Here is a 15,578-nt window from a genome sequence, read left to right on the forward strand (position 1 = left end):
CAACATGCTAGCTCATAGGACATGTCTAAGTAAGTGTAAAAGAATTGGAGTTACCCCCTGTATATTATCAGACCATAGTGCAATAAAATTGGAGATCAATAACATAAGAAAGAGCAAAACTCCCACAAACACAAGGAAATTGAATAACATCTTCCTGAACAACCAATGGGTCACAGAGGAAATTAAATTAGAAATTAGACAGTTTTTACAAGTAAATGACAATGCCAGTACAACATACAGGAATCTATGGGACACAATGAATGCACTTCTATGCAGGAAATTCCCACATAGAATACCCATATTAGGAAAACAGAGAGAACTCAGATAAATAACCTAATGCAGAACCTCAAGCTCCTAGAAAAAGAAGAGCATAACAATCTCAAAGCTCATACAAGAGAGGAAATTATAAAGATCAGAGCACAAATCAATGCAATAGAGACTAAGAGAACGATACAAAAAATTAATCAGGAGTTGGTTTTTCAAAAGAAAAAATAAAATCAATAAACCTTTAGCCAACCTTATCAAAAGGAAAGAAGAGGCTCAAATGCATGCAATTAAGGACAAAAAAGGTGAAGATACAGCAGAACCAGCAGAAATCCAGAGGATCATCAATACCTATTTAGAGAATCTGTACTCTAATAAAATGGAAAACACAGAAGAAATGAACAGATTCCTAGATACATACAAATTGCCAAAGTTAAATGAAGATGATATAGAAACTCTAAACACCCCAATTACAATGAGTGAAATTGAAAATGTAATAAAAAATTTACCAACAAAGGAAAGCCCAGGTCCTGATGGCTTCACTGCTGAATTCTACAAGACATTTAATGAAGAACTATCACCATTACTCTTTAAACTCATCAAGGAAATTGGAAGGGAAGCAAGGCTTCCACATTCATTTCTAGAAGCAGGTGTTGCTTACGTTCTAAAACCAGGGAAAGACCCAACCCAAAAAGAGAACTACAGGCCAATCTCCCTAATGAACATAGATGCAAAAATCCTCAACAAGATACTAGCAAACAGAATACAGAGGGTCAACAAGAAGATCATACACTCTGACTAATTCGGATTTATTTCAGGGATGCAAGGATGGTTCAACAATCATAAATGAATAAATGTAATACACTATATTAACAGAGTCAAGGACAAAAACCACGTGATCATCTAAATAGATGCAGAAAAGGCATTTGACAAAATCCAACACCCATTCATGATAAAAACCCTACAGAAATTTGGAATAGAAGGTCTATCTCATCTTGATTAAGACTATCTATGAAAAACCAACAGCCAACATCATATTAAATGGTCAAAAACTTAAAACTTTCACTCTAAAATCAGGAACAAGACAAGGATACCCACTATCACCACTCCTATTCAATATAGTTATGGAAATATTAGCCACAGAAATTAGAAAAGAGGAAGAAATAAAAGGAATAAAGATAGGAAAAGAAGAAGTTAAACTGTCATTATTTGCTGATGATGTGATATGTTACATAGAAGACCCAAAAAAATTCAGCCAAAAGACTTCTAGATTTCATTGACAGATTCAGTAGAGCAGTGGGATATAAGGTCAACACTTAAAAATCTATTGCCTTCTTATACACAAATAGCAGAGTCCTTGAGAGAAATTAGGGAAACAATTCCTTTTACAATAGCATCCAAAAAAATGAAATATCTAGGAATCCATCTAACAAAGGAAGCAAAAGACCTCTACACTGAAAACTACAGCACTCTGAAAAAAGAGATCGAGGAGGACATAAGAAAATGGAAAGAAATCCCTTGTTCATGGGTAGGAAGAACCAATATAGTGTAAATGGCCATACTTCCAAAACTACCATATAGATTTAATGCAATGCCAATTGAAATTCCAACAATATACTTCACAGAACTAGAGAGAACAATACAAAAATTCATTTGGATCCAGAAGAGACCTAGAATAGCAAAAGCAATTCTAGGCAACAGAGACATGACAGGGGGTATCACAATCCCCAACTTGAAACTATACTACAAAGCTACTGTGATAAAAACAGCATGGTACTGGCAAAGAAACAGACCCAAGGATCAGTGCAATAGATTAGAAGATGCAGAAATAACTCCAGATATACTCAGCTACTTCATCTTTTACAAAGGAGCCAACCACCCTCACTGGAGAAAAGATGGTCTGTTTAATCAATGGTGTTGGAGAAACTGGGCTTCAACCTGCCAAAGATTAAAACTAGACCCATACCTATCACCATGCACTAAATTGAAATCGAAGTGAATTAAAGCTCTAAATATTAAGACAGAAACACTAAGCTTGCTGGAAGATAAGTTAGGTAGAACTCTTGAAGACATTGGCATAGGAAACAACTTTATGAACAAAACCTCAGTGGCACAGGAACTAGCACAAAGAATCAACAACTGGGATCTCATCTTTTAAAAAGCTTCTGCACTACAAGAGAAACCACCAACAGAGCTAAGAGACAACCTGCAATCTGGGAAAAAATTTTAGAAGTTGTACCTCAGACAAAGGACTACTATCTAGAATATATAAAGAATTGAAAAAAATCAGACCCCCCCAAATTCAAAGACCCAATTCAAAAATGGGCATCTGAAATGAACAGACATTTCTCAGATAAAGAAGTAAAAGCAACACATAAATATGTGAAAAAATGTTCAACATCACTGTTCATTCAAGAGTTGCAGATGAAAACAACACTGAGATTCCACTTCACTCCAGAAAGAATGACTGCTATCAAGAAATCAATGAATAACAAATGCTGGTGGTGCTGTGGGGAGAAAGGAACCTTTCTCCATTGTTGGTGGGAGTGCAGACTGGTGCAACCACTGTGGAAATCAGTATGGAGATACCTCAGAGAACTAGGACTAGAGGTCCCATTTGACACGGCTATTCCCCTGCTGAGTATCTTCTGAAAAGAATTAAAAAAATCATACCACAGCAATATATGTGTGCCCATGTTTATAGCAGCACAGTTTGTAATAGCTAAAGCTTGGAAATAGCCCAAGTGCCCATCAACTGGAAACTGGATAAAGAAGATGTTGGTTTTTTTTATAAAATAGAGTACCGCTCATCCATAAAGAATGAGAAACTAGAGACATTTATAGCTAAATGAATGCATATTGAGGCCATACTCTTAAGTGAAATAAATAAGACACACATGTAAATATTGAATTGTTTCTCTAGTGTGAGAATCTGAAAGTGGAAATAATGATCAAAACGATTAAAATGAATAATTGATAATTTGAAATAGAAAATGGTCCAAAGGTTTAGAGGTGGTAGGAGGGGCAGGGGAAAGGAACGAAGGGAGATGAAAAATTATGAGAAAAGAAAAAACTGGAAACAAAGTCTATGTAAATAGGGAAGGGTGGTGGGGGTGAAGGGCACACAGGTAATGGGGAAAAAAAGAAGAACCAAGATACACCATGTACAGGTACAAGCACCCAATGATAAATGTAAATGTATTGTATACCTAAAATGTACCACTAAAAGAATTTAAGGAAAAAAAATAAGGGACAGAAAGAGAATTGCTGCAATCACATTTGCTTGTCTCCTGTCACTTCTTTCTTGCTGCTTCTTTTGCCTTCTGCCTGCCATGAACTGTTTGTCTTCTGCAATGCCCCTCTGCCATGTCACCTTCCCTAGGGGTCTGTCAATTGTGGACTTTATCCTCTATAAATTGTGTGCCAAAATAAATCCCTTCTCCTTTAACTTTGGGTGTTGGGTATTTTGTCTCAGCATTGAGAAAAGTAACTGAGATACAATCAAACCATGTAGTATAACAGTGATGATGGTGGTAATGATGTTGTTGATGAAAAGTTGTCAACTATAATAGCAACAAAACCATATGCAGAACATAAGAATAAATATAACAAAATATATGCAAAGACATTAATGGAAAACTATGAAAAACTTAGAAAAAGATGAAGCCCTAAAAATGACTTCTGACTTGTTTGCATTTAAGCATATAATGTTGCCACATAAAAATTCTCCCCCAATTCAAAGGAATTTCAATCAAACCCCCAGAATAGTGTCATAGAATTTGGTAACCTGAACCAGAAATTCATACAAAAGAATAGAAAAGTTCATTTCAGGACATATTGTAAGGCAATTATGATTGAAATAGAATGGAACAGAAGCAAAAGCCTAGAAACAGATTTTGTACATATGAGCACATGAAATATGCCACAGATAACACTGAAAATGAATGGGGAAATAATAAATTGATCAATAAAATATTCTGGGACAATTGGATCTCCACCTGGAAAAAATATAAAATTAGATGCTGTTTTCCATGCACACACACACACACACACTCAGAGAGATTAATGATTTAAATATTAAAAAAGCAAAACTGTAAAATATTTAGAAAAAAGTTTAAGAAAATGTCTTATGAAATTTGGGGAAGACTGAGATAGGTTATAGAAATCCTAAAAGAAAATAATGATGATGATTACATTAGAGTTAAATTTTATGTACCACAAAAGATACCCCAAGAAAGAGTTTCAGATAGGGCACCGAATTTAGAGCCCCAGAATTTAAAAAAAAACAGGAAAGGAAATAAGCCATATTCGCTGCCATATTCTCATTTCCTTCCCAGACACGTTTCTGAGTTTCATATGGAATGATAACAAAAGAAAATTATTAGGATCATTTCAATTAGAAAGCTTTTCATTTTTATACTTACCTAATGGTTGGGGAGTAATCTGTCCTTTGATGTTCCCCTCCCTAAACTCTCTTCACTTGCTACCTTCTTCCTTCTTCCCAGTCCACAGGATGCCTTTTTTCCTATTATAGTCCTCTCTGTGTGGTCTATACCTAAAATGAAATGTCCTGCTTTGGTAAACCACACATAACCTTAATGAAGGAAGTTATTTCATGGAACATTCACATCAAATAACTTCTTTACATGGAGCCTAGCAGCCTTATGACTATGGAAATTATACCCTCATCTTTTACCTGCAGAAAGTGTTCAACATCATCTTAGGTCTATTACCACAGCTTTTCAAAAACTCAATTTTGTATTAACAGCCAACTGTTTCTGTTTGTACCTCAAGGCTCAAAATATCATTACCTCCATTAGAAGGTAGATGATGGAAGCAAACAATGCCCTTCTGGAATTTGGTGTTATTTCATCTTTTTGCAGTAAAATGAAGGTTAGAAGGATGAAATCACTTTAATATTCTCTACAAAGACACCTGATGAACAAAAGCAAAACAGATATTTTAGATATGGAAGGTGAATCATCTCTTGTTTATTAACCTACCTTTAGACAGCTACACAAAAGAGACCAATCCTAAACAACTGTAGAAGCAGAAAAATGACTCAACTTTATTCCTCACTGCAAACTTCCTTCTCCATGAGAAATGATAAATTGTGTTGCTTCTGGACATAGGGAAGTAATGGCTGGTCAGAGTCAACCAAATAACTTAGTTATTTAGTCAACCTCCTTAGAAGGAATTTTGTTACAAAGTTATGCATTAGCTTATATCTGGTAAATGTTTTTAAGAGAGTATATGTTAACATTTTAGTTTCTTGATCAAACAGATTAAGTCAGACCATTTGCTCTCTACTAGTTACTAGGGTCATAACCTGAGGCCTGCTATCTATCCATGCTATGTTTCAGACTCTGCATAATGGGGATAATGGTAGTGCATCATAGGATTGTTAGAAAGATTAATGAGTTAAAACATTTAAATGCTTAGAATGAGATCTAGCAAGAATGAAATGCCCAGCAAACGTTATCTAGTATGGTGTTTGTAGTACTAATCAGAGGAACATCGTAGGAATAGGAGGATCAGGAAGAATGTCCACTCCTCCTTTCAGTTCCTGCACCCTTTGCCCTACAAAGCAAGGGCTGACACAGTTGCCAGAGAGATCAAGGAGTCTCACCTTGAGAAGGCCAGGGTCTGACTTTAAGAAATTGTGAAATGTCTTTTGTGTGACTTTGGGACAATACTTTGAAGCAGAGGTGCCTAATTTAAAGTAATGAAGTTCTCACTTTAACTTGCCCTAACACAGTGTCTTTCACTTTAGAGAAGAGAGCAAACTTCAGGAACATTTGGGAAAAATTTCCTTCCCCATGGGATTTTTCGAATGAGTGTATGTGATATTCGAAACTATAAGATATAGTCATAAAATCAAGCACATTTTAAAGCTAATGTCACTTAGATCAATTGTATAATTAAATATACCATAGTCACAATTAATATATATTTCCAGCACAAAATAATAAATTTAATCATGCCACATGTAAATAATTCAGAATAACAGTAAAACACTAATGTCACCAGAATAACAATATATTGTTATTTTCCATTTTCATGTTTAACAATAAACACTGTGACTACAAAAACAAAAGACATCTGAGTTCAATCTCCATAGAGTCTTTCTTAGGTCTCCCTGCAATAAAGCACTGTGAAAAGGAAACAATTAGATACTTTCAGGGACCACTAGCAGAGCATTCAAAACAAGAGGATCTCTTTTGGCCATACTTTATATTAGGGCTCCCACTGATCTATTGGGGTAAGACACTATACCAGGAAGAGTTCAAACTTCTCACAAGCACACCAGTATTTGGGGACTTATTCATACCATCAGGCCAAGGCTGCTTCCTACTATTCCTGTCAACCACAGACCAGGTCCCCACTCTGCTGAACAGTTAAAAGTAGAGTACCAGGCTGAAGCATTTGCAATGATTCAAACTGAGAAGATAGACAAGAGTCTGTTCGTGTGGTCTTAGCACTGCCCCACAGTTTTGCATGGAACCTTAGGGCTGGCTTGTTCTGCATACCTTGTATTACTACATCTCTTCACTTGGCTGTCACCTGACTGCCACAGCCCTGTGACTCACAATCATTCCACAACCAGACTTTTTCTACCTGCCCCACTTTTGCTGTGATCTTGCCACCTCAACCCCACTGTTCTATCAATTCTTCTCTGACAGGAGAAAGTCGCTCTCCTTTCACCAGTGAATCTCTTTGTATTTGCCCCTTACAGTACTGCTCATTGCTGTTGCTAATATCTGTGCCTTCGTTGTACTTCACCCACACCTCTCCATTTACCCCTCAACTTCTCAGACTTGGGTATCTGACTTCATCTGATTACTTCACTGATCCTCCATAATCAGACAAGACTCTCTGCCACTGACTCAATTATAGCATATAGAACTTTTGAAATTGGCAGTGTCACCTGCATTGTAATGCAAGGATACACTGCAGGGTAACAGGATTCAGCTTACTGCAGGTGGGAGCTCCCAGATACTTTGTAGGCTAGCAAACAGTTAGAACTCTAAGAAAGAAAAGAAGACAACAGTAACAAGAAGGAGAAATGAAGCTTTATTAAGCACCTGTTGTGACCTTAAATCACATTAAGAATTTTGTCTGAGATCACAGAGCTATTGTGACAGTGAAAAGTTGAGACTCAAACTAACATTTGATGCCCAATTTATGTGACACTACATTCATCTGTTATTGTGTTTATGCAGAATCTATTTATTATGAGTTAATTAGTGCAGGACTGAGGGTAAAACAGCAAACAAAACCAACACAAATTCCTGCCCTCATGGATCTTAAATTCTAGTGTGGGGGGGATTCCAATGCTGAACAAATGAATGGGAAAGATAAATAGAATGTCAGATGATGGAGAATGCCTGGGAAAAGGGTAGATCCAGGAAAAAAGAAAAGAAGTGTGGGATTAGGGGAATTCTGCATGCATGAGATAAAAGTTGACCAAAGACCTAAAGGATTAAGGGAGGGAGCTGTGGGAATCTGGGGGGGATGTCTTCCAATCAGTGGGAGCAGCAACTGCAAAGGCCTTGAGGTTGGGATATTTCTAATTTTCTTTAACCTGTGTGGATAAAAATCAGAAAGGTACAGTATCTGAAGATTTAGCAGAGGAAGAATTAAAATCTAAAATCAAGGTGCAGTAGCAAAGGAGAGAGGGCACAGATGTTGTTTGAGCACAAATTTTATATAGTACACACAGGATCTGGGAAGAAAATTCATAAGAAAAATAAACACACAGCCTTCATCCAGTGCTTCTCTCTGTGGATTGGCCAAGCCGCCTGAGGCTCCTCGGCTGTGTTCCAGTTCCTGCCCATGGCACATTGAGGCCTCGGGAGCGGCTTGGAGCCCCGCCTTCAACTGGTGCTCTGCTTAGCTGCGTGGGCACCTGCAAGGCCCAATACCTCCCCGCCACACCTTCTGGCTCTTCTGCTATCTGGTCCCACACTACAGAGGCTCAGGGGATTATACTTCACATAGTTAAATGTGATAGATTAATAACTACCACAAATTGTCATTTTCTAAGCTGTGCTTGATGCTATGATATTGCTGATTGTAACATTTGGCCTAACATGTTGTGATTGATCTAATCAGTTTTCCTTCTTGGTATAAGGAAAATAAAATAGTCTCAGAGTCATTAGAGCCTCAAAACCTAAACACAAGCCATATCTGGAAGACACCTCTGCAAAGCAAACATTCCACAAGGGTTTTAAACACAAGCAACACAGATACCTGCATTAAGCAATTTTGAAATATCAACCCAGGAATTAAACCAAGGACAGTACCAAAACAAAACTGAGAAGACATTTAAGCAAGGCACAAACACAGGCTTCCACACCACAAAAAGGAAATTCTGGGGGAAATGAGGTGGAAAAATCTGATAATCAACCACCTGGACACCCTGAACTGATAGCACAGGAAGTAACAAAGCAGATACATGAGGCTCTAGAAAAATTCAAAGCAGAAATAATCTGCCAGATAAATACAGAGAGGGTGAGTAGAGTGAAAGACATGATTAGAGGCTCTAGAGAAGAAACAAATAAGAAAATAGATGAGATCAGAAACATGCTGGAAGCCATGAATGCCCAACATAAGAAAGAAATGGAATCCATGAAACAGATTCAAACAGATATTCAGGAGATTAAAAGCTCCACTGAAAGCATGCAGAGCAGCAGACTAAGAGAATCTGAAGACAGAATATCAGATATAGAAGACAGGATTGCGGTTAAGGACCATGAAAACAGAGATTTCTTAAGGATAGTAAGGGACAATGAGAAATCAATCCAACAGCTGCTAGGTGATGCAAAGAAGAATAACATAAGACTGATAGGAGTCCACGAAAAAAACAGGAGAAAGTACAATTGACATAAAAAAAACTGTTCACATAATAGTAGAAAACTTCCTAGACAGAGGTGGAGAATTGGACACACAGATAAGTGAGGCATATAGAACTCCACCCAGCCATGATTAAAAAAAATCTACACCTAGACATATAATAGTCAAGATCCCAGAAACCCAACAGAAGAACAAAATTCTACAGGCAGTTAGAGAAAAGAAACAAACACCTACAAAGGAAAGCCTGTCAGAATATGGCAGATTTCTCAACCCAAACCCTCAAATCAAGGAGAGTCTGGAGTGAAGTATTTCAAGCCCTAAAAGAAAATAACTTCCAACCTAGACTGTTGTATCCGGTAAAATTATCTTTCAAAATCGATGGGGAAATTAGATACTTTCACGACAAAGAACACCTGAGAAATTTCATGAACACCAAACCAGCACTCCAAACAATTTTAAGCAATATCCTAGAAAAAGACAATGAAGGTCACAACTCCATGAGGGCAAACAGAGAGAAGACACCACCCAAGGTAAGGCACTAAAGGGAAAGGGGGAAAAATAAGAAAAGAGCCAACAACAACAAAACATCATGGCAAGAATGAGTCAATATCTATCAATTATAACTATCAATGTTAATGGCCTCAATTCACCAATCAAAAGAAACAGATTGACAGAATGGATTAAGAAGCAAAATCCAGCAATATGCTGTATACAAGAAACACACCTAAATCAAAAGGAAATTCATAGACTGAAAATAAAAGGATGGAAAACAGTTCTCCATGTGACAGGAACCCAGAAAAAGCAGGGGTAGCAATCTTATTTGCAGAAAAAGTAGATTTCAAACCAAAACTAATTAAGAGAGACAAAGATGGTCACTACATCCTTGTGAAGGGAACAATCCAAGAGGAAGAGATGACAATCCTAAATATTGATGCACCAAATACGAATGACCCCAACTATCCAAAAACATATTAATGGACATGAATAAACAAACGATAACACAATTGTCGTGGGGGACCTCAACATCCACTATCACAAATAGACAGATCATCTAGGAAAAAAATTAACAATGAAATTCTAGAACTGAACCAAGCTATTGAACAAATGGACTTAATAGATGTTTACAGAGTGTTCCACCCCACAAAATCAGAATACACATTCTTTTCAGCTGCACACGAGTCATTCTCCAAAATGGACAACATGCTAGCTCATAGGGCATATCTAAGTAAATGTAAAAGAATTCAAGTTATCCCCTGTATATTATCAAACTATAGTGTAATAAAATTGGAGATCAATAACATGAGAAACTGCAAAACTCCCACAAACACATGGAAATTGAATAACACTCTTCTGAACAACCAATGGGTGACAGAGGAGATTAAAGAAGAAATTAGACAGTTTTGACAAGTAAATGATAATGCCAGTACAACATACAAGAATCTGTGGGACACAATGCAAGCAGTTCTACTCGGGAAATTCATAGCAGTGAATGCCCATATTAGGACAACAGAGAGAACTCAGTTAAATAACCTAATGCAGAACCTCAAGCTCCTAGAAAAAGAGCATAACAAACCCAAAGCTTGTACAAGAAAGGAAATTATAAAGATCCAAGCAGAAATCAATGCAGTAGAGACTAAGAGAGCAATACAAAAAAATCAATGAATTGAAGAGCTGGTTTTTTGAAAGAATAAATAAAACTGATAAACCTTTAGCCAACCCTATCAAAAAAAGGAAAGAAAAGGCTCAAATCCATGCAATTAAGAATGAAAAAGGTGAAGTCACAACAGATCCAGCAGACATTCAGAGTATCATCAATACCTACTTTGAGAACCTGTACTCTAATAAAATAGAAAATACAGAAGAAATGGACAGATTCCTAGATACATATGAATTGCCAAAGTTAAATGAAGAAGACATAGAAATTCTGAACACCTCAATTACAATGAGTGAAATTGAAAAATGTAATAAAAAATTTACCAACAAAGAAAAGCCCAGGTCCTGATGGCTTCACTGATGAATTCTACAAGACATTTAAAGAAGGACTATCACCATTACTCTTTAAACTCATCAAGGAAATTAAAAGGGAAGCAAGGCTTTCAAATTATTTCCTGGAAGCAAGTGTTACTTTGATTCCAAAACCAGGGAAAGACCCAACCCAAAAAGAGAACTACGGGCCAATCTCTCTCAACATGATACTGGCAAACAGAATACAGAGGGTCATCAAGAAGATCATACACCCTGACCAAGCCGGATTTATCCCAGGGATGCAAGGATGGTTCAAAATCCATCAATAAATGTAACACATTTTATTAACAGAGTCAAGGACAAAAACCATATGATCATCTCAATAGATGCAGAAAAGGCTTTTGACAAAATCCAGCACCCATTCATGATAAAAATGCTACCAAAAATTGGAATAGAAGGTCTTTATCTCCACCTGATTAAGGCTATCTATGAAAAACCAACAGCCAACATCATACTAAATGGTCAAAAACTTAAAACTTTCACACTAAAATCAGGAACAAGACAAGGATGCCCACTATCACCACTCCTGTTCAATATCGTTCTGGAAATATTAGCCACAGCAATTAGACAAGAGAAAGAAATAAAATGAATAAAGATAGGAAAGGAAGAAGTGAAACTGTCATTATTTGCTGATGATATGATACTTTACATAGAAGACCCAAAAAACTTGGTCAAAAGCCTTCTAGACCCAATTGACAGATTCAGTAGAGTAGCTGGATATAAGGTCAATACTCAAAAAACAATAGCCTTCTTATACTCAAATAGCAGACCCATTGAGATAGAAATTCAGGAAATAATTTCTTTTATAATAGCATCCCAAAAAAAGAAATACCTAGGAGTCAACCTAACAAAGGAAGCAAAAGACCTCTACACTGAAAACTACAGCACTCTGAAGAAGGAGATAGAAAAGGATATAAGAAAATGGAAAGATATCCCTTGTTCCTGGGTAGGATGAATCAGTATAGTGAAAATGGCCATACTTCCAAAACTACTATATAGATTTAATGCAATACCGATTTAAATTCCAACAATATACTTCACAGAACTAGAGAAAACAATCCAAGAATTCATTTGGAAGCAGAAGAAACCTAGAATAGCAGAAGCAATTCTGGGCAACAGAGACATGACTGGGGGTATCACAATCCCCAACTTGAAACTATACTACAAATCTACTGTGATAAAAACAGCATGGTACTGGCAAAGAAACAGACCCAAGGATCAGTGGAATAGATTAGAAGATGCAGAAACAACTACAGACATAGTCAGCCACTTCATCTTTGACAAAGGAGCCAATCTCCCTCATTGGAGAAAAGATACCCTGTTCAATAAATGGTGTTGGGAAAACTGGATTTCAACCTGCCAAAGATTGAAACTAGACCCACACCTATCACCATCCATTAAACTAAGATCAAAATGGATTAAAGAGCTAAATATCCAGACAGAAACAGTAAACTTGCTGAAAGATAAGTTAGGTAGAACTCTCAATGACATTGGCATAGGAAAAGACTTTGTGAACAAAACTTCAGTAGCACGGGAGTTAACACAAAGAATCAACTGGGATCTCATCTTATTAAAAAGCTTGTGCACTGCAAGAGAAACCACCAACAGAGCTAAGAGGCAACCTACAATACGGGAAGAAATTTTTAGCAGCTATACCTCAGACAAAGTTCTACTATCTAGAATATATAAAGAACTGAAAAAAATCAGACCCTCAAATTCAAAGAACCAATTCAAAAATGGCCATCCAAAATGAACAGACATTTCTCAGACAAAGAGGTAAAATCAGAAAATAAATATATGAAGAAATGTTCAACATCACTTGTCATTCAAGAGATGCAGATGAAAACAACACTGGGATTCCACCTCACCCCAGAAAGAATGGCTGCTACCAAGAAATCAAGAAATAACAAATGCTGGTGGGGGTGTGGGGAGAAAGGAACCCTTCTCCATTGCTGGTGGGAGGGCAGATTGTTGCAACCACTGTGGAAATCAGTATGGAGATACCTCAAAAAACTAGGGCTGGAGGTCCCATTTGACCCAGCTATTCCCCTACTGGATATCTTCCCCAAAGAATTAAAAGAATCATACCACAGAGATGTATGTGCACCTATGTTTATAGCTGCACAGTTTGTAATAGCTAAAGCTTGGAAACAGCCCAAGTGCCCATGAACTGGAAACTGGGTAAAGAAGATGTGTTTTTAAAAAAAGTATGGAGTACTACTCAGCCATAAAGAACGAGAAAGTAGAGTCATTTATAGCGAAATAGTTGCATATTGAGGCCATACTCTTAAGTGAAATAAATAGGACACACATGTGTAAATATCAAATAGTATCTCTAGTGTGAGAAACTGAAAGTGTAAGTAAGGATGAAAATGATTAAAATGAATAACTGATAATTTGAAATAGGAAAAGGTCCAATGGTGGAGAGGTGGCAGGAGGGGAAGGGGAAAGAGAAGAAAGGAAAGGAAAAATTATGAGAAAGAAAAAAATGGAAACAAAGTCTGTGTAAATAGGGAAGGGTGGTGGGGGTGAAGGGTGCATAGGTAATGGGAAAAAAAAATAAGAACTCAGATACGTCATGTTCAGGTACAAACACCCAATGATAAATGTAAATGTATTGTATACCTAAAATGTACCAATTAATATATAAATAAAAAAAATAAACACACAGGAGATATCTGTGGTTGATCCCCAAGGAGCTGAACTGGAAGTAGGGAGAAAGGATAAGATGCAGCTTTATTAGTATGTATTGGCTATACTTGAAGTTCAAATTCATCTTCGAGATAGGTACATGAACACAACACAGCTTGTTTTTGTTTTTAATCCTGTTTCCCTTCCCACTCACCTCCCTCCCTCCCTCCCTCTGTCTCTGAATCTCCTTTCCTCCTTTTCATTATTCTTATTGTTACTATTATTCTCAGCTCATGTTTAAGACATATAATGTTTACATTCATTGTGGTTCTTAGGTTCCTGTACATGGCATATCTTAATTCTTCTTACTTTCCCTTCCATCCCCCTAGGTCTCCTAGACCCCTTCCCATTTGTTTTCTTTTATCCACCCTTTATTTTGCTCTTTATTTGTACTGTTCCTTACTCAAATGAGAGATACCATATGGTTTAAGCTTGTGTGTCTGATTCACTTCACTTACCATTATATTTTCCAGGTGTATCCATTTACCTACAACTATCTCAAATTTATCCTTTTTATAGCAAAGTATTATTCTGTTATGTATAGATATCAGATTTTCTTTATTCATTAATCTCTTGATGGGTATACAGGCTGCTTCCAGGATTTAGCTACTATGAATTGTACTGCTATAAATATTAGTATTCATGTATTGCTGTAATATAATGCCTTTAGCTCTTTGGGGAAGATACCTAGAAGGAGAATAGAAGGGCCATATGGGATTTCTAATTTTAATTCTTTGAGAAATATCCATACTGATTTTCATGATGGTTGTAGTAGTTTACATTCCCATCGATCACATAGGAGGGTCCCTTTTACACCACAGACATGCCACCATTTGTTATTCTTTGACTTCTTGGTGATTGCCATTCTTTCCGGTGTAAGATGAAATCTTAGCATTGTTTTAATTTTCACTTCTCTAATGGCCAGAGAAGTTGAACATTTTTTCATATGTTTGTTAGCCATTTGTACTTCTTCTAAGAAGTGTCTGTTCATTTCACTTGGTAATTTTTTGTCTTTTATTTTAGGTGATCTAATTTTGTTGAGTTCTTTATATATTCTAGATATTAGTCCTCTGATGAACAGCTTGCATTTTTTTTTACCCATTCTGTAGGTTGCCTCTTCACTCTATTAATTGCTTTGCTGTGCAGAAGCTTTCAATTTGATGTAATCCTATTTGTTCATTCTTGCTGTTATTTCTTGTGCACTTGAAGTTCTATTTAGAAAATTTATCTTCCTGTAATTTCAATGTTTTTGTTTTAATGTTTAGATCTTTGATCCATTTTTATTTTAGTTTAGTACATGGTGAGAGATATGGGTCCAGCTTCAATTTTCTACACACAGCCAGTTTTCCCAGCACCATTTCTTGAATAGGCTATCTTTTCTCCAAAGTCTGCTTATGGCTCCTTTATCAAAAATCAAATAGCTGAAAGTGTCTGAGGATGTTTCTGCATCCTCTATTCTGTTCCACTGATCCATATGCCTTTTGTGCCAGCATCATTTTTATCACTGTTGCTTTAGAGTACAGTCAGGTATTGTGGTGCCTCCTGCTTTGCTCTTATTGATCAAGATTGTTTTTGCAATTCTGAGTCTTCTTGGTTCCATGGGAATTTTAGGATTATTTTCTCTATTTCTGTAAAGAATGATGTTGACATTTTGATTGGGAGAGCATTGAATCTGTATAACAGTTTTAGAAGTATGACCATTTTGACAATATTTGTTCTGCCTATTCGGGAGCAGGGGACAT

This window comes from Heterocephalus glaber, unplaced genomic scaffold (genome assembly GCF_053883595.1).
Source record: "Heterocephalus glaber isolate CG9 unplaced genomic scaffold, H.glaber_assembly_v1.0 deba00001607, whole genome shotgun sequence".
NCBI classification, from domain to species: domain Eukaryota; kingdom Metazoa; phylum Chordata; class Mammalia; order Rodentia; family Bathyergidae; genus Heterocephalus; species Heterocephalus glaber.